Source organism: Pipra filicauda, unplaced genomic scaffold (genome assembly GCF_003945595.2).
Source record: "Pipra filicauda isolate LSUMZ 115617 unplaced genomic scaffold, ASM394559v2 scaffold77_size3566232_pilon, whole genome shotgun sequence".
NCBI classification, from domain to species: domain Eukaryota; kingdom Metazoa; phylum Chordata; class Aves; order Passeriformes; family Pipridae; genus Pipra; species Pipra filicauda.
This window is the reverse complement of record NW_024104953.1, coordinates 705,959-726,504: the sequence shown is the minus strand read 5'-3', so window position 1 is coordinate 726,504 and position 20,546 is coordinate 705,959. Positions and strand designations below refer to the sequence as shown.

At 43.9% G+C, this 20,546-nt stretch overlaps 1 protein-coding gene across 2 annotated transcripts in view; it reads right to left on the bottom strand.

The window, feature by feature from the left end:
• Positions 1 to 20,546, bottom strand: part of PLCB1 (phospholipase C beta 1) — a 334,613-nt gene that overhangs the window by 303,692 nt on the left and 10,375 nt on the right. The gene's annotated exons all lie outside the window — the stretch shown is intronic.

Genomic DNA, 20,546 nt, shown 5'->3' with positions numbered 1-20,546 from the left:
GCAGAAGCACCTCAGCTCATTATTACAATGCACAAAGTCCAGCATCATTTTCCACGTGTGTGTTGAAGCTGCTGCTCCAGCTGCCAACAGCTCGAAGAACTCTGTTCTGATGATCAGAGAAAGGTGCCCTTCCATCCCCACTGCTCCTCAGAAATGGGGGTTCTTTTCTGACCTAACCAGCATCTATCTCCCTTGGCACACACTCCCAGTCCTCACACCTTCCCAAAGTAATATTCTACCTGTCTTTTATCCCTACAAGCACCTTTTCCAATCTTGAAAGTAACTTCTAAAAAACCTTGAGGATTTGACTTCACCATTCTAAATCCTCATTTTCTCTTATACATAAGAGACACCTTAACAAAGGTACAAAACTGGTATTAACACTTGTACTGGGAGCATTAATATTTCTTTGAAATCCCACACAAGGGTAATGAGATTCTGGATTGCTGGCAAAAGAAATCACTTATTTTGAACTCTCATGGAGCCACAGGTCATTTGTTTCCTTAACATTCCTTGTAGCCTGAACACAATGACAGTATCTATAAAAGTTTAAGTAGAACTGGCATTTAAAAACACTTGGCCTTAGCAATGGCATTTAAAATAATGTGGGGATAATTCCTGACATTTACTGTGCTGGAGGCAGAGCAGAAAAGGAGTGAGCAGGCATTTGAGCTCTGCTGATGCCCAATAGTTCAACAGTATTATCAGTGTCAGGACAAGGCTGCATTAAATCTGGTCCTCCACGTCCATTCCAAGTTTGGAGACACTCAAGGAGCACTTATCCTCCAGTAAATACGAACCCAAACACTGTTCAAAGCACTTGAGGATGCATATTATAAACTTGATTCTGGCACTGCTGAGGATCACAGATACAAATGATACAATTCCAAGGAGTAAGAGCTTTGCAAGCTTTGGTATTTCCAGCCTCGACTGTCAAATGGCTGAAAACACTCCTGACTGGGCTGTCAACAGAGTGGCAACAATTTTGTGGTAAACAGTTATTTCTACCAGTTTATCTCAGAAAGTTACCTGGAAATCTTCAAGTAGAAGTTGTGCCATTGATTGCTGTTTTCAAAACACCTGCTGGAAGTATTTACAAGCAACTGAGATGCCCCTAAACCAGTCAAGAGACAAACAGCACTTTCTGCTGGTCAAAAAGGTGGAAGTTCTTGCAAGTGTCAGGACTCTGTCACTCCATTTCCCACCCCCATCACCGGAGAAAATAACACCAGCAGTGTTTGCCTCTTCCACTGATCACCCCAGGCTCCACTCCTCTCTATTTATGTGCATTCTGCATTTCTTTACTTTTTTTCCCTAAAGGTATTCTACCTGTTAAACCCACCCTTTTCCCCCACAGAAAATTCCCAGTAGTTCCTGTCCTATGATTCTACAATTTTCACCTTAATTTGGCAGTGCCATCTCCAGCAAACACTTCCAAGGACTGTTTACTTACAATGGCATTTTAAAATGTTAAGCATCTGAGGCACTGCTGTCTGCACGCAGACATACATCTCAGACGTGCTATCTGGGAGATAATCACTTCCTTTTCAAGGTCCAATTAATTATCCCTAAATTCACTCCTTCGGAAAAAAAAGTAATTTCAAGGACAGCAGCGAGGACAAAACTTTCCCAAAGCTTAGCAAAGGCCCTTAAAAGAGGAGTCCTTTTTTCACTGAGGATGGTAGAGAAGCAAAAAGCAGCCTGTGCTGCTCCTCCAGCACTTTTAAACACACAAGAGTGGGACTGCAAGGAGGTTCTTGGGAAAGGCTCTATAAATAAGAAAGTGGCAGCAGGATGGTGGGAAGAAGGAGGACTTCACAGCACACTGACTTTTATGGTAATTTCTCACAGGGTTCTCAGCAAAAGCCTTTTTTTTATAAGACCAACTGCCTTCCTGCAAATCCCTTTCAGCACCACTAAAAGCAAACAAGGCAATGGCCCCTGTGCCCACCACATCCCAAACAATCCCTACAGAACCCAGCACCACCTCTGCCCTTCCAGGGATTTGGCAGCCCCTCACAACACACAAGGAGGTCCATTTTTTCTGCCTGTTGGTCACAGGCCCAGCCTCCAGGGCACACAGATCCTTCCCCTTCTGATGCCTCAGGACTGGGAAGGGGGAGCTTTGATGCAAGCTGTGCTTGCATGGAGCTCTTCCCCGTGCCCTGGTGAAGAGGCAGACTCCCCACGGGAGGATGCTCAGAAGACAGAGCTTGGCTGGACAACCACAGGAGACACACAGGAAAAACGTGAGCTGGCTCAGGCAAAACAAGGAACAGCTCAACATGGAAAAGACAAAACATCCTTTTGTCAGTTCAGGTTTGGTCACTGGCTGCAGGACAGCTGGAAAATGGAACGTTTGGGACAGCGGTGAACACGCAGATTTGCTGTCTTTGTTTGTCTTGCAAGAAGTACTCGCAAATTACACATTTCATAATAAATACCTGATTAATTGGAAAATAAATCTCTGTGTTTAGCCTGGCTTTAGCTTGTCTTGTTTGTTTACAGGTCTCCTTCCCCTTTTAGCAAGTGCAACGAATCTCCAACAAAAGCACTAACCATGCACAGACGTTCCCTTTGGAACTTTCCATCCACCTCAGCCAGGCCAAGCCTTGCTTCACTTATTGCACAACCCTTCTAGGAGGTAAATACAATATAATCCAGGAAATAACAGCAGACTTGTTTTCTCCTGACTTCCTTCACGTGGATAAAGCTCTTGGGGGAGACCTGATCTCAAACCCCCCCCCATCTTGTGATGTCCCACCACGACACAGTGCCTGGAGGAAGGTGCATGGACGTGTTCGACTCCCACAGCTTTTAAGTGCCTGCTCTTCCTGAGCTCTAGAAGCCCTTGACAGCATGTTTACATCCCCCCAAAACAGTCCTTTTCCCATGGAATTTCACCAATTTTATATGCCCTGGGAAATGAAGAGCTGGAACACATTCAATACAAGCAAAGACATGCAATAAAACAAGCTGAGGGCTCAAATGGCTGAAATTTCTAGAGGAGACCCATGACAGAAGGCAACAGCAATTTATTTACTATTATCCTCCACACACACTTGGTAATCAGAAATACATATTGAATCTAATGAGAAAGCTGGCATAGGGAAAAGGGGAAAAGCCAAAGAATTGCACAAACTGAAAAGACGTTTTCATTCTTACAAGGGTCTCACTTGAGGAAATGATTATGTGGAAATGTTCTAGGGTTCCTCCCCAGCACCATAAACTACTGCACCTTCTAACTAATTACTTACTGAATTTCTTTCAGGTAGGTATTAAAAAAAAAAAAACAAACAACAACAACAAAACCTAATTCTAAACTTCCCCTGGTTCCTAAATGCCTAGTGAGAAGCACCATAATAACCAACAATAAAGCATTCAGCAGGTAACTATTAAAGGAGCTTTTTACATTTGACTTGAGGCTTTAAATATTAAACATACACCAGAGACTGCTAAAAAAAAAAAAAATAAAGGGGATTGTTTGCCTTGCAGGATGGCCAGTCACAGGTCAGGATCCCATTCTCCCAATTAGTTTATGGCTGGGACTGGAAGAGAGCAGCAGAACTGCATTATATCATTTTCAGGCAGCCTTGAATGACACAACCTGACAGAGAGGGACTCTTGGCCCGTCCACCAAGGTCATCACCCCCCCCTTCTGAAGGAACTATTTCTTCCCAGCCAAAGAGACCTTGGTTTAATGTTTCACCTGAAGGACACAGCCCCAGGCTCAACCTTTTTTCTGTTGGGGAAAGGTTAGCTATGAATTTTAGAACTGCATTAAAAGCCCTGGGATTTTACAGTAAATGACACCACATCAGAGCACCAGTGTTGAGAATGAACACAAACACCAAACTGGACCTTATAAAACAAGATTACACCGTGATTTCTATGAAAAACACTCTAAAGTGTCTCTATTAAACTCTTTGGTGTTGTGTGACTTAACTTCCCACTGCTTCACCTGAAGGGGATGTTGTCACAAACGGGGAAAGGAGTCCCAGCATTCCCCAAATCTCAGCCAGCAGCCAACACACAATAATGGAATAACTCCACTGACTCACACTCAAAGGTGAGGTCTCAGAAGTATTTTCTACCTTCTGAAGCACCTGCTAAAAATCAAACCAATGCTCAACTCAAAATCCAAGGATCTGAGTTCTGCTGCTCTGCCTCTTATAGATCCATCTATAAAAGCTGGAAGATTTCCCAAGGACACAGTAATAACTGCCTTGATCAACTTAAATTTCATTTCTTCAGCTGCAGACATAAATTTTCCTCACTTTTGCGCGTCCAACTTAAGAAATCCTTTTAAATTGATCTTTTGCCTTAAAAAATATAAAACTCTTACAACATCAAGGCTAGTAGAAAAGTCTAGGGACATTTTAAATAACCTTTGTTTAATGAGTTAAAGACAAATGCTGCAGGTTTCACAGGGACACAATTACAGCTTTTTTTTTCCCCCCAGAACTGTCAATCAGTCTGTTGCAAAGTAACGTCAATGAACCTGACAAGACATCAGATTACATTTCTGTCACCTTTAAAGCTATAAGTTTATTTTCCTTAATTATTCCAGTCAATCAGAAAAGGAGAAAAGTGAACTTTTCCAACTAGTGCTTCTACTTTTCTTCACTGAACGCAAGATTTAGTTCATGCAGCTCCTCTCCCAATCCTCCACAGTTCAATTCCCAGTTTTCACTTGTACCAAGATGCAGCTTCAGTTTTAATCTCCCTCCCCAGGCAAAGTAACAGGTCATTCACCCTAACAGACTAGCAAATATACTCATTAATTCCAGTTTTTCTTCAGTTGATGCAGCAGGTGCATCCAGAGCTTTGGGAGTCGGACCAGCTCACACAACAAGTGCAGATGCTTCTGGAATCACACAACCAAGTTTTTTTCCCTTCACAGTAACAGAGGATGAACCATGAAAAGATTTTCAACCCGAGACTGCTCTCCCCACTTTCAAGAAATTTAAGTAATTATATATACACCAAATAAATAAAAATTAAATAAATAAAGAAATAAAACCACAAAAAAACAACGAACAAAAATTCATTCACATCTCCAGTATTTCTTTTTTATGTCTCCAAAGACAACGGCAGGACCAGAAAAGCTACAATTGACAACAACAGAGCCAGAAAAGCTACAGTTACTGCATCTTTCACTATAGCTCTATTTTAAAGTATATCTCTATTTTAAAATTGAGTTGTTGGTGTTTTTTGTTTGTTTGTTTTTAAACTACAGCATTATTGCATTGGATAAAACATGAATATCTCTGCTATCCGGAGGACTCAACAGGCATCACTTCAGCACCTTATTGGCTGCCAAGCGCAGCTCCGTGAGGATGTTGAGGTGCCTGTGGTACCGCCCATCCAAACATTTCAGTTTGCTCTCTGCAAACAGCGCTCAGGCAACAAAAACCTCCGCGTTCTGCAGCTCCCCCAGCTCCACCTTCCAGGAGAGCTCAAAGAACTACACCACGAAATTACCGAACTGCAGAAAGTTACAATAACAACAAAGAAAGCTCCAAATGAAGCCATTCCCTTAATTAGGAGGTTTCCCGCTCGGCTCTGGCACTCGCAGAGGAGTTGAGTGTCATTAAGCACACGAGTTCTCCGCGCCCCGAGGGTTGCACGCAATCAGCCACACACCCGCTCCAAGGGAAGGCAACGTGCCTGGGAGGTTTTTGACACCTAATATCCTCCGAGCTGATAATTATTGCCAGTTACTTTAAAAGGCCAAGCTAATGATTACACTCGTGGTAACAGGTGTGGGTTGTCCACAGCTGGCAGAACTCCTTCCCTCTGCCGAATTCTGGCTCGTTGCTGTTCACCCGCAGAAGCAGGAAGCGGGAATGCCCTCGGGAGAAGATGCAGGCACAGCTAATGATTATCCACAGAGGTGTGATAGGGCCAGAAAACAAGCAACACATCCCCTAATGAAGATATCAGCCTCTCACATGGTTTCAGATTAGTGTTCAGATTAGAGAAAACTCAAGCCTGGAAAAAAAATCCAGTCGGAGTTGAAACAATCTACCAATATTTAATATGATCCATATTCCCTCACCAGACTTTCCCTTTCCTGCACCTGTAGGATTAGAAGGAAGGAAAGAAGTTCAGTCCACTCCTTTGAGAGTTCTGCAAGGAAGGCTCAAATTATTTGGGACCTGTCACTCCAGGACTAAGCAGCCACAGGCAACGAGGAAACGGGCATCGATATCTCCATCATTTTAATTGACTCCTAAATTGTCAAGGAATGAAAGGCTGCTGCCAAAAGGACAAATCCCAGAGAAGAACCTGTCTGGTGGCTGCCAGCTGGAAGAGGCAGGAGTCAAGCCAGCAGCTCCAGTAGCAGGCAAGGAGCAGCAGCCCTGCTCACACACTGCAGAGAATGCCAAGCGATCCCCAAACACGAGGTGCAGTGAATCCCACTCTGACAACACAGCTGTGCAGTAAATCATTTACTTTTCCCTACCATCAGGAATAAGGGTGCTCAGGAGAACTCACTCCATGGCAGATCAGAGCTGGCCCAGGTACAGCATTGCCACGATGCTTCCTAAAAATCACCACTTGTCTGGTGTAAGAAAGCCTTTAAAGAACTCACCTGTAACTTCACCTACAACAAAATCCCCTCCAACCCCAACTATCCTGTGTGACTCTGTGAAAACAAATGTATTTCAGAGCATCACACCAGTGTTAGACAGTTCTAATGCCCCAGGTGACTTTGGAGGGAGCTGTGTGGGCATCAGTGGCACCTTCAAACAAAGCCTGCTAGACGGGAGCGTTCAGGTGGCTTCCCCTAAGCCAGGGGAATGACCTTTCAAGGATAAACCAAAGGGTCTGGGGTTCACCAGCAGTACCTCACAGAGGGCAGGACATGAGCAAGGGCTGAGAAGCTGGACAGCCCAGGTAAACATTATAAACCTTACAAAATCAACCACCACGAAAGAAGAGCACTCCCAGTTTATCCCAGGACACGAAATGAAGCATCCTGAATTCAGCCAGAAGGCCCCAAATGTGACTCTTCTCACTCACACAGCAGGCTGGACAAGGTTTAAAGGCCTGAGGACACAAATGTCTATCCCAGTGTGTGTTGGTGATGTGGATACTCGTGAATGATCACTTAAATTATCTCCTATTAAGACGGTCCCTCGCTAGGGAGAAATCTCCAGGCACAAATCTAAGACAACACAAAAAGGCTCCTCTCTGCAAAGCAATTTATCTTCAAAGACCAAGCCTTCTAACTGGCTTTCTATCCTGACAGGATGCACAATATGAGCCCACTTAAAAAACACTGCACAGCTTTGAATTTTTGGGGGCACAGAAATTTATGCATCTTGCTAAAAAAAAAAAAAAAAACAACAACAAAACACAAAACAAACCTAAACCCAAAGAAGAACAAACATGTTTTCCCGCTTCAGTGAAGGGCCTCTCCAACACCCAGTTGGGCAACTGCAAAGCCATCCATCTTCATCTCACTCTGAAAGTTTAAAACTCACACAGTTTAGCTGGAGTACTTGCAAAATGGTCTAAGTGAAAGAGATCCTGGAGCTCGAAGGGAATGCTCTGGGTTATCTCCCCGTGGCTTGCAAAGGGAGGGTTTTTTGCTCTTTAATGCAGTATTCATCAGTTATTTGCCTCCTAATCTAAAGGTTTCAGTCCCAAAAGCTGTTTATCATCAGTGTAACATTCTGAAGGGGATGCAAAACATTCAAGAGGAGGACAGGTCAAAAAACCACTATGTAAGAGGGAAAAGGCTTTCCTGGATTCTGCAAGTTTAACATGCTCATCATTCACTCTGTGATCAGTCCACATCACGGACACAATGCACGGCTAAAAAAGATTCCCAGATCATACAGGACCTTGCTCTATATTGTAAATTCATAGAGTGGTTTATTCATTAATAGCTGTCTGACTGGAATTGAGACTCTGGAGCAAACACTGCCATTCCTGTCAGAGCGATACTGGCCACAGACCCTCCTGGGAGATCCTGCATTTCACAGGTAGATTCACTTCTTGGGAGTTGAAGAGGAGAAAGAACCCACACACATACACAGGTCTGTGTTTGTGGCACATTTAAAACTCAAAAATCTCCTTTTAACAGTCTCTGGGGAAAAAACAGGCACATCTAGACATGGGAGATATGATTTATCTCCAAAGTAAGCAGAACATAACTTTATTAATCCACATTAGAATATGGCCTGTGTCTTCAGGCAAATTCAGGTTAAAGTACCCCATGTTCACCTCAACTAATCAGTGCAGGGAAAAGCACATAGACAGAAATAATATCATAATATTTGTCTTTAACAAAATTCAAGCATGTTTGGACTTAAACCAGAATTGTTCATCCTTCCTTACGTGACAGGAAGCAGATACCAATGTCAGCTCCTACTCCACAAGACTATAACTCAAGTCAAACATGACATTCAGGACGTCCAAAAACATTCCACCGGGTGCAAGGAAGCTTCCTTACTCTAAAAGTAAAGAGTCTGATGGTGCAAGTTAAACTATTTCATTGTACACAACCTATAGAATCAAGGAAGAAAAAATACATTAAAAAAAAAAAAGACAAACAAGCAAGTATGAAATCAAGGGATTTCAACCTCTGCCTTGCAAACAGTCCTAAAACAAGACCCCCTGTCAAGAAGGAAAAGCTCCCCCACATCCCTAGAAAACAGGCAGGTGGGAGCCTGAGCTATAAGTAGTTGTATCTCCTCTGGTGCCCAGACAACTTTCCAGTGTCTTTTATCCACTAGATCTGCAGTGGTGGACAACAGTAGCCTTCTCAGCTTGAGTCTCACTTGAAATGATGCTATTTTTTTTGGCAGGTAATTTTATTAGCTCATAAAAGCTTGTTCCCATGGTCTCAGGCTAATTCTGTAAATCGTTTACAGCATAATTAATCATATAAATATATGAATGTTCAGACCACCCAACAGGCTATATTCCCAACAAAGCCAAGCCAATTATATAATGTATTAATGACACTGGGATATTATACTGATGAAGCAGATTTTACAATATCTGAAACAGCCCATGAAGATTATGTGTGAAGTGATTTTATTCCCCTAGATCCTACTCTTTCAGTCATACCCATCTAATTGGCATCTTTTAAGTCTCCAGGGAATTTGCTGTCAATTTATAACACCCTCGTGACCCAGAGATTATCCTCATGTTGGTGCCATCACCGTGTGGATTAAATTCCAATGTACAAAATTAATAAATGGCTGAAACAGCTCAGTGCCACCAATCTGGGACAGAGATGTCAAAGCTCTGTGCTCCAAATCCCTCTTTTGAACCAGGCAAGGTGGGATTGGGGCTTAATTCTCCCCAGACCCTGAGGGATCTCCTGTCAGTTGTGCTCTTATTTCACACAACAGGAAAACCAAAGCAGGTTGGTCTTGAAGCAAAAGTTCACAGAACCAGTCCAGTCAGAGCCACTGCTGGTGCCAAAGAGCCATTCTTCAGGCTCTGAGCTGAGTCTGGCACTTTTGACTTGGTTCATTAGAGTGACCACTGCTGTTCCTCAGCGCTCCGATAATCCAATACCACGGCAACAGATGAGAAGCTCCAAATTACAGCCGTGGCTCTGAGAGGAAGTGCACAGTTCCTGGATATACAAACTTTGATCTACTGCAGGATGGTCAACAGCATCTGTTACTCTAATATCCCACGTTATTAGAGCCATTTAGCTAAACAGATCACAAAAAGATTGTTCCATTAGCCATCTTCCTGGCAGAGATCCAGGGAAGCTGCTGAGTGGCCGTGACTGAGGACCAGCACAAATCCAAAGGATTTGGATGGATGGCCTTGGTAAGGAACCTCATATTGTTATTTCCAAGCCCACATCTTTAGCTACAATATCATACGTGTGCCTGAGAACCCAAAAGGTGACACAGAGTGACATGTCACACACAGTTATGTTTGGAGTTGCCAGTCCCACCACACACAAGACTGTCACATTTTAAACCTGCTCTGAAGGCAGTTTGTGAAGAGCTGTTTTAACCTAAAACACAAATGTGTCAGTGGCACAGTCCATGTGCTCTGCACAGTCCATCCAGAAAACCAGAAGAAATGGCAAAAGCCATCCTTCAGCACAAGCAAACTTTGGCAGGAGGACACAGGACACGCCCAGGAAACTCAGATATCACCCAAGACAGAGCTGTGTAGCGGAGCAGAATTTGGGGCAGGAGGAACAACAAGATGAAGGACCAAAATTTTAGCCTGAACCCCCTGCAAATACCAAGGTAAATGCCAAGGAAAGCGGAATGCAGAACAGAAAGGCTTCACTGAGCATCATGAAGCCAGAGAAAAAGCATTTTCAAGCAATTAAGAGATCTTGTTTCAACGATCAGCTTTGCAACAGGACTAAGATAACGGTGAAGATACTTCCCCTCCACATTGTAACTACAAAAGGGTAGATAATTCTCCCCTTACACAAAGGCTGCAAAGTCAGAATTACTTCCCTCAGTGAAATGCAGGAACAGTGGAGGTGAGTGCAAATATTTCAGTCTGCAAGTCAGATCAGCTGCCTGGACATCCAGCTTTCCTTCCCTTACCTATACTCCCTCCCTCCCTGCGTACCTGATTTCAGCAGAAATATTGATTGGAAGTTCAGCACATGTGAAAGAAGCATCTAAATCTGGATATGCAACACCCAGATATGCAAAAACTCCTGCAATGAGTTGTCAGCAGATGAAAACCTACTTCTGGCAGCAGCAAAGCAGGGCCACTTTCCAAACTGATCTTCCATATTTTAAATATACTGCATGCAAGTCTGGTGAGAGAAGATTTTTCACCTCATCCATCTAAGATGTATGATATCACTATGCTCAGAGTTCTACTGCAGCATCTCTGACAGCCTCTCCCCAGCACTTTCCACTGGCAAAAATGCCTGGAGGTTTGTCTTCATGTGGCTGCAAAAGGGAACAGTGCAAAGCCAGGGATTTATCAGAGGCAATTTTAAACTGTGACACTTACTGATAACATTTTATGTGAATAATCCAACTCACTCTGCAACAAGTAGTTCACCCACAGCCACAAGCTGCAGTGTGGTGATGGGCTTGGCACCTACTGCCTACTGAGTTCCTCTGAATGCCATTTTCACAGGGCACTGACAGATACACATCACTCCAAACTGCTGCTAAAGCATTTTTCTGTGCTGTCAAGCACCAGCTACTCATCAGCTGAATTATGGACACTTTATCATCATAACTAATCACACTGCTTTTGAGGAAATGCCTTTTTTGTTTTCTCAGGTAAAGAGCCTGGATTTGCACCTAAGGACAACTCAACTTCAGGGGAACAGCCCTGAGCAGGGAGGGAGCTGAAAGGCAAAGTTCAACCATCTTCAAATGCCAAAAGCACCATAACCACATATTTTCCCGGGCAAGGGAAGCATTTATGATGTTTAATGATTCAGCCTGGTCTTCTACCGCGGTCTGTGACTGCTCAGAAGGGGATGACAATTCCAAGACTCCACCCGTCCTTGGGACAGCCCTGCTGCTGCCCAACACACACAATGGCAGCTTCCCTTCCGTGCCTTTGGGAAGTTTTAATTACAGCACGGGCTAGTGAAGGGTGAGAGATCTGGTTATGGAAGACTGGCTGGCAGGAGTACCTGGCAGATGACTTTCAGGTGTGCCAAAGCAACACGGACTGCAGTGGTAAAAGGGAAAAGCAGCAAGTCTTAAGCCTTACCTTCATTAGAAGGATTTTCTTCATGGGCAAACATGGTCTTACGCTTGTTTTTCTACTGAGAAAGCAAGTCTGGATTAAGGGCAGAAAAGCCATCTTTATTTTGCTTATCCCTTTATTTTCAGGGAAATTACAAAATAAAGCCCTCACTTGTAAGATACCCTATTGTTCTAAAAATTGCCTTCAATACAGAATGTTTTTTATTTCTCCCAGTCTCAAAGTTGAAAGTGCCAAGATCAATCACCTCAATTCTCTAATGGCACTTCCTGCACGTTTTTTTGGCCACACTCTTAACTTTCAAGCATCAGTGTTCCACTTCATAATACTTCTTATTAAATAAGCCCTTATGTCTAAGTGTCCTGAGTAAACCAGAGCAGCTAGAATAAAAAAAAAGAAGCTTCCTTTAGAATTTCATTACTGTTTTAACAAGACTTCAATGAGCATCACTTGGTACCAGCCAGCTGCACCCTGCTAATCAATATTTTTATTATGACTCTCGTTAAGCAGCACTTACTGCTGTTTATCAGTCAGAGATAACCAGCTCCCTGGGTAGTAAACCACCTGTCCAAATTATCCATGGTCCTCTTAAGTGAGATATATTGTCCAGCAACCACATTACACTCCATGCAGGACGGAATCCACCAGGCTCTGCTGGGAGCTGGCTTTCAATAAACAGCATTTTGACAGCTCACAGGGCAGCTGTGGGACAGCAGGGAACAACCCACGGACTCCTCCAGCTTGGAGGCAGACTCCAACACCTGGAGCAGGCAGGGATGGGCCAGCCCAGCCCGATGGTGTGTGCACAGTAAAGCTCAGCAGACACACCGTGTCCGGCCTTGGCTCAGGGGAAGGCTCCGGTAATCCCCAGCCTCAGACAGCACAAGAGCTCTCTGGGATGTGGCCCTGGAGTAGAATTTCACTTTTGATGTCTAAGTGCAGCCTTGAAACAGCAGTGTTATACATACACCCCAATTGTACTGGGTTAATTGGGCGGTGAGTGCCTGACATGCCCTGGAGACGAGGATTTAAATCCGTTCTTCAGCCACCGGCAGTGCTCTGGTACGACAGCACAGCCTGTTCCTCTCTCACAGTGCAGAGCAAGTCTTGGATAAAGCCATGTGCCACTCCACAAAGCAGGCTCAGTCCTCACACTAAAAATCCAGATGCTGGAAATTACTCTTCTGCCTTCATTCATATCCCAGAAAATCTATATCCTCACATGCCAGTCCCTACTCCTTCTCCCGGTGAGTGTGTGAGGAATAGCTCAACACTGGGAGAGCTACTGGCGTCACAAACTGGGTATCAGAGAGAACACACATCTATTATTGGGTTTTGTTAACAAGGAAAGGGTGGACAACGACATTAAGGAGTCACATGACACTGGTAAAGGTGCCTACGTGGAAAGATTAATTAGAAGTAGCAATGAAGATGAATTCCCATTTCCTGCCTGGTGGAGAGCCCTAACTGTGAAAAGGCAAGGCAGGAGGTTTGCTGCTGACGGCACATGCACACAAAGCACAGCCAGAGGAAACTCCCTTTTTTGGGGGGTTTGACACCCTCCAAAGGCAGTTCAGAATTGTAGTAGTACAGCTGCTGCACAAAACCTCAGGCAAAGGGAAAGGCAGGCTGCAGACAGGACAATACACACACCACTGGCAGGCACTGCCTGCGGGTTTTACAGACCATCTAACCCAGAGGAATCTTTGCAGGAGACTGGCAAACCAAACACTATCTGTGCAGTTGGAATTGCTCAAAAATAACAGCCGCCCAGACACACACAGAGGGAGCCTAAAACTCCCGTGATTTGTTGCATGAGGCTGTTGCTGTGTTTTCCCAGTTCTGGGTTATATTAGATAATAAAAGTTGTCAGTGAAACAAAGATGGGATTGAGAGACTATTCCCTAGGAAAGGATCCTACTGAGCGTCTTCTGTCCTTACACACTAACCCCAAACCAAAAAGGAAGCCAGTGCTGCACAACAGAGCACATTGTTATCACTGGACATCCAGGCCAGGGGCTTTAGCATTTCTGCTCTGTTTGATGCCAGCTGGACTGTGCAGAGCGTGTAAAACACCAAAACTGTAGGAGTAGGCAGGAAAGGGAAGCAGGGTCGAGTCCACATTTTTAATGGGAAAAACTCTTAACACAGGTAAAGCAAGCACTGGTGCACACCTGGCATTTATTGCCAGTCACTTGTATGTCAAGAACTATTTTCCAACTCCTTAAAAAAAAAAAAAAAAAGGCAAACAAAAATTCCAAACACATTTGTCACATACCACTGATTACTAGTGTATGTTCACACAGGAAGATCACATGGAGATAGAATATGTTATTTAAAGATCATTATTTTTGGTGCACTATCTCTTAAACAGCTGGGGAAAAAAAATCACCCCAGACAAAATAAGCCTGAACAGCCAGGATATGAAGCATTGCAGAGCAGTGTCTGAAGTGGCAGAGCTGCAGCAGGGAAGGCAATGCAACGGGCACGCTGAGAGATCCCTTATCCTTCCAACCACCAGGAAAGACGACGCCCTAGAAGCCAGTTTTTGAACTGTGCTAATAATAGGTCAGCCAGCAAAGCTGATGCTGTACATTCAACCAAATCTATGTCCAGGCTGCAGGCATGAACCCAAGAGACTTTAATTAAGGAGGAAAAGAGACTGCAGGCCTGGTTTACTGCACACCAGTGGCTCTGGTTACCACAAGCTCAGCTCGAACACAGACACCCTCTGTAGAAGTCACTTCAGCGGATCTCAGTTGACTTGGCAAGTTTTCTTCACTGAGATATTTAAATTGAAAATTATAACAACTAAAAAGCCTCCAGCAGTCAGATCACAAGGGTCCCTTGCACAAAAACTCAAGTTTCTGATTTTTTTCGTAACATTCAACATTTACAGCCAAAGCTGACCAAGCATCAGCCCATTTAAACAAAAGGCAATCTACAATCTCATCTTTATAGGAAAGTCACAGCTCCTTTTTGATTCAACAGCAAAGACAACGTTCTCACATGACAGAAAATGTTAGGATTGTTCTCTGTGCCCGAGAATTCAACAGTACCTAAATTTGGCTGACTCCAGAGTCATCCTCCCTTTCTGAAGTCCCTCAGCTTCCTCATATCAGAAACTGGACCTTTGTTGTGGATCAAACCCAAAACTCATTTTCTATTCCTGCCTCCCTCACAATAAGGGTGGTATTTAGCAGTGGGAAATGCTTATTGGAGATCTTCTGTGTTTGATGTAGTACCATTTCCCTAATGGGCCTTGAACAATTTCCATGTTTTGAAAGCCGAGAGATTTCCTTTAAATCAGCAGCCTGATGGGAAGCTGACCTCCACGAAATATTTCCTCCCATTTTTCACTGTCTGTGGCAATTCCCCACCATTTTCCCTGTCTTCTTGTATTCCCCTCACACGCTGATTTGTGGTTGGGATAAACGGTGGGCAGCAGCTTTCAGGTGACCAAGCTGACTCCACTAGTGCACTGTCTGCAGAGCTAGAAAATTTTGGTCCCTTCAAAACACAGTCTCTGTAGTTCTTCCCTGGAAAAGGCACTGGCACAACTCACCTATGGGATTTCACTTCCAATTTTCCGGCACAGCTCAGCCGGATGGTCACAACAATCCCTCAGCAAGTTGTGTCCTGGAAGAGATTCTCTTCCATTGCCCATTAAAAATGTGTCAAGACGCAGGACTCTGGATGTCAATATTTACAGGTCGTTTTGTTATTCAAACAATTCTCTTTGCACTCCAGGGACAACAGCCCCAGTCTCACGTTCCTAATGCCACTATGGTGGCTCCTAACGTTACACCTCAAATTCATGAATTAGGAGGACTCCAAAACCCAGATTATTTGCTGTGCCAGTGCATGGACTCGAGTCATTCCGACTCCTGTGTTTTGCAGCTGAAGCAAAGGCAAATCCATTCATATGGAAAAACATGTGATAGAGAGGCCCACGTATCCAACATTCATTATCAAACAGAATTAACAGAAATACATTGACTGCTGAAATGCTAAAGACACTAAAAGAATGAAGAGCAAGTTTTTCATTGCACATCTTTTCTGTGGACACAGATGTGCTATTTTCTCACATTTCATCAATGATATTTACAATCTCAGGTTTTCTAAAGGGTTTAGGGTTGGTTTTTTTTCCCCCTTTCACATGCCAGAAAGAGAAATGTGAATATGTGTTTAATGATGCACTTCTTGGATGTTTTCAGCAGCAAAATGCATGACTGGGTAACCTTGCTCTGGAATGAATGAAGCCAAACAGTTGAGGTTTGGAGCAGGTATTTTTAAACCTAGTACTACTCAATAATCCATTCTCATTATATTATTAGGCATAAGTTAAATACTGAAATATTAACTTCAGCCTTTATTGTATGCTTGTCAAATACAGTGTAACATATATCCAGATGTAGTGTAAATATCTTTGACCCATCGGGCAATACAAATACTGACCCCGTTGTTTTAAAGCTCTGATTCAAAACAGACACCAAAGAACTCTCTTACATAACAGCCAAAATCCCCAGCAGCTGGAAAACTGCCACATCCTCTTCCATTTGGAGGAGGGCAATGGGATTGCCCCAGAGTTTACACACATGCTGAAGCCAAACCTAATCCTCCAGAATCCCACCAACAGCCCTCAGGCTCCACTTCCCACATTCCCTCTGCAGTCTGGGTTGGATTTTCAGCCCAAAGGAACTCAGGATAACCTCAGGACACCAGAGGGGAGAGGACCTTCCAGGTCAGAGAAATCCTCTTGTCTTTTGTCATAAGGAACCACTTCATGCATCCTCATGGAATGAGAGAGCTCCAACTCAAGGGTTGTTGCTGTGGGCTCTTGAAGCAACCCCACAGTTGGTGGCTGAGCTACAACATGTCAGTGCCAGCTGTGCCAGCAGTGCTGACACTTGAGAACAGCCTTGTTCCTCCAAGAGGAGAAACTACCCCCATTCTTTCCCTCGAGAACTGCAGAACAACCACCACTAAAGAGGCTGGGCCTGCAGCCTCTGTTTGTACCATGCTGCCATCTCACTGCAGCTGCCCAGCTTTTAAAATAAAGAAGGACAAATCAGTATGTGCTAGTGAGAAGACAGCATTATTATACCATCCTCAGACTTTTAAAAACCTAAATGGCTCCATCATAAAAGCAATTAGTTGCTTTCCTTCTTTTCTTGGGCAGTGTCAGAACTGCACTGAGTTAATGACTAAGTGTCTTCTCCTAACATCCTTTTCATTGTGTAACATAACTTCCAGCTAAAGGATGCAAGATACTAATGCACAAACCATCTGACAACACCTATTTCTTCTCCCAGTCTGCCTATGCATTCATTAATATATTTATCCTTAGCCAGAAACCACAGTCTCTCTGGCCTTGCTTTGCTGGCTTGGCTAAACACGCCAAACACTTCCAGCCTCCGCTCATCTCCCAAGAAATGCCTTTGATTATCCCTCCCTTTTACTCCAGCAGACTTTTCCTTCACCTCATCAAGTTTGGATTTATCCTTCTTCGGTGATCATGACCAGAATAACAACAAATGGAAGAAATGGGATTTTATTTAAAAAAAAAAAAAAATGGCAGCAGGGAATTGAGATATGTTTTAGTTGGGTCGTAAAAATTTGACAACACAATGAATATTGTCTGGATTTGCTATAGTTAAGAAACCTTACCAAAACAATAAGATAAGTAACAGACATTAGCTTGTCACATTAATTTTCTTTTTTAAAACCCGTGTTGAGAATCATTCAAGTAATAATATGAAATCAGCCAGCACTCTGCAATACAGATGAAGAAAATATTCCAGAATCTTCAGCAACAAAAGAATTTCATACCGAAAAATACAATTAACATCAGAAAGCTGTCCTGCCATCTGCCTAAAACAAAATGGTTTGCATTTAATTCCTTGCTGTTATCAGGAAATAGCAAAATGCCATGTATGACTTGATTTTGGAGGATTACCTTGACTGATGACAGCAATATATGCTTAAATATGCACGGGCACAGCAAGCATTTCCAGAGGCAGGATGCCATGTTCCTGTTACCAAACTGCAAGATCAGAGCTCCAATGGACCTGCTGATCAGCCCATCACACAAGCACTGCCACCTTTACCATTTCCATGGGTGGTGTGGCTGGGAAAGGTCTCCATGGGGCTACAACTACACACCTGGGATGGTTCACTAGGAGCATGTGGCTCCTGCAGCAAACTAGGAAAATACCACTAACTTATTTATCAGAAAGCTACAGGGGACAGCAAGTTAGGAGTTCACACTGGTCACGTCTGTAAAACTTCTTGGGTTTAAGGGTGACTCTCAGCAGCCTTTTTGACCCTCATCTGCTCAACTACAGCATTATCCAGGCTCACCAACTGGGACACAAACCCTGCAGGCAACTCACGGAGAACTCCAAGGTGGGGTCAGGGACACCGACTGTACCAGGAATTTTGAGCTCTGGCTGCACAAAAAAAATCTAAAAGGCTGTCCAGACCCACTGCTAGACAGCACACACTACAGGTTATTTTCCTTTCTCTGCAACAGAGAAGAAACAGAAAGGAAGGGAAGAAGAGAAGCAGCTCAACTGGGCAAGGAGACACAAAAAGCTGCAGAGCTGCAACCACCAGCCCCTCAAGCTAAATGAAAATTCAGCACAGAGGAGTGGTTTTTTTTGTTTGTTTTGTTTTTCCCTCCCAGTGATTCACGTAATTTTCGTGTAACTTGACTGATAAGGCAACAGCAACTAAAGGAGCCAGATTTTTGATTTAAACACCGTGCCATTATCCAGGCAGTGATTTACTGCTCTGCTCAGGCTCTGGCAACCAGGACACACAAAGGGCTACGAAGACAATTGCTCCTCCTGCCTCACCTCCACACCTGCTTGGAGTCAGCTCCTGGGAAAACATGTCTGCTCCAGGAAGCTGGCAGGCACCTCCTCCCAGTTCATCACTTGGTTTAGCAAGGCCTGTCTTTCCAGGCATGGAAAATAATAGGATTTCTTCATGACAAAAGCAATTGCTTAAAAGAATAACAACACGGGGAAAGAAGAGAAAGTGATCACACAGAGGCTGCATTGTCCTGGCATTTCTTCACAGAGTTCCACTATCACCACAGGATCACTCCACACAAAGAGAAGGAAATTAAAGAGAATTTCCTATATAGCCTCCTTTATTCATATGTTTGCAATTTCACAATAAACATGAACCCAACCACGCTCTGTAAAAGGAGAAAAGGGCATTTCCTTCCTGGTCTGTGCACCATCAGCACCCCAATGGATATAAGTTTACTCTCTTTAAATAGACACTGCTGGGATGGTGTTCAGAAACAAGCTTCACCTAGTTGTCATGAATTATTAACCAGAAAAAAAATCCCTCTCGTTGCTCTTTACAGAGGCTTGATTTGCAAGTTTAGAAATCAAACTGACACTTACTCCTCTTGTACAAACACTCAACCTTTAAAAAAGAAAAAAATGCCCTGAGCATTATAAATACATTTTTTCATGAATATGAGAACAACAATTCTATAAATAGCTATTCTTCACAGAACTGCTTCAAGACATTGTTTTTACAGACAACAGTAGGAAACTGAAGGAGGTCTTAGTGCCAAACATATTAAAAGTGAAATAAACTCTCCAATCAACTCTGGGTTTCCACTTATTATTACAAAGTTCGTGGTTATTTTTCAGCTCATACAATCAGTTTATGCAAGGGAAGGAACACACCAGAGGCCTGCTCTGTGTTCTGGCACAGCCACAGCGTGAATCAGTCCCAGCCTTCAGCTTCTGAGGGCAGCAATTTAACAGCTCTGGGACTGCCAAGAGATGAACCCCCCATCGCCCACCATGACCCTGCACAAGCGCAGGCAAAGGCAGGATCTGTGCTACAACTCCACGAGAGGATTCCCAAATACACCGACTCCAAACCGAGCTCCATCTCCTCTAAAAAGTAAACATGGGAAGATAAACATGATTTAGTGCAGCAGCAAATGGCCTGTTCGGCCTGCACATTTCATGGGTGCTACCTCCTCAAGCTATTTTTGCCCTGGTATCTAAACTCAAAATCAACAGGAACTCCTGAAAAAAACAGCTCCCCAACTGGCAAACCAGGTTTCTGGAGCCAGAAGCACCAGTTTGGCAGATACTCCTCACAAGGCCAAAGCTCAGAGCTGACCACCAAGTTCTAACACCATTTCCAACTGGGAGCCAGTAGAAGCACTTGGTAAGTACTTCAAAATTCACCTGAAAAAAAGGGAGGAACTCATTCCCAGCTTTGATACAGTGTTTTGCTTCATGATTGCAACGACAGTTTACTCTTTTATATCTGATATGGTGTATGGCACAAACTGCCCCCAACCAGGGTACTGAGCTCTTTCACTGTGGCACTGGCTGGAATCACGACAGTGCCAATTCCAAGGGGTGACAGGGATGTCCCAGTGGAGCAATGCAGGGATGAATCAGGCCCTGAGCTTTCCCAACAGCTCCCCAGCCACCCCAGCGACCTCAGCACACCGGAATGTTTTGGAAAGAAAGTGTCCAGCGAGGATTAGTGAGAACTTGGTGACGTGGCCCACCAGGCACGGCCAGGGAGCACGTGGCCACCGAGGAGGAAGAATCCAAAGGGAGCTACGGCCTCTGGGAATTCCGGGCCTGCCACGCACCACAGACCAAATCCTCAGTGTACAGAAGGCAAGAGAAACCACAACAGCATCACAGGCACATCCTTGCCTGCCCTTCCAAGGACAATTACACACCTCACTGGACATCAGATCACTGACATGGCTGGAAGTGACCAACTCTTCCATCCATCTCTCCAAGATTTGTGCACCAGGGATGATACCAGGCCCGTTGTATTTGCTCCTGAGAGGAAGG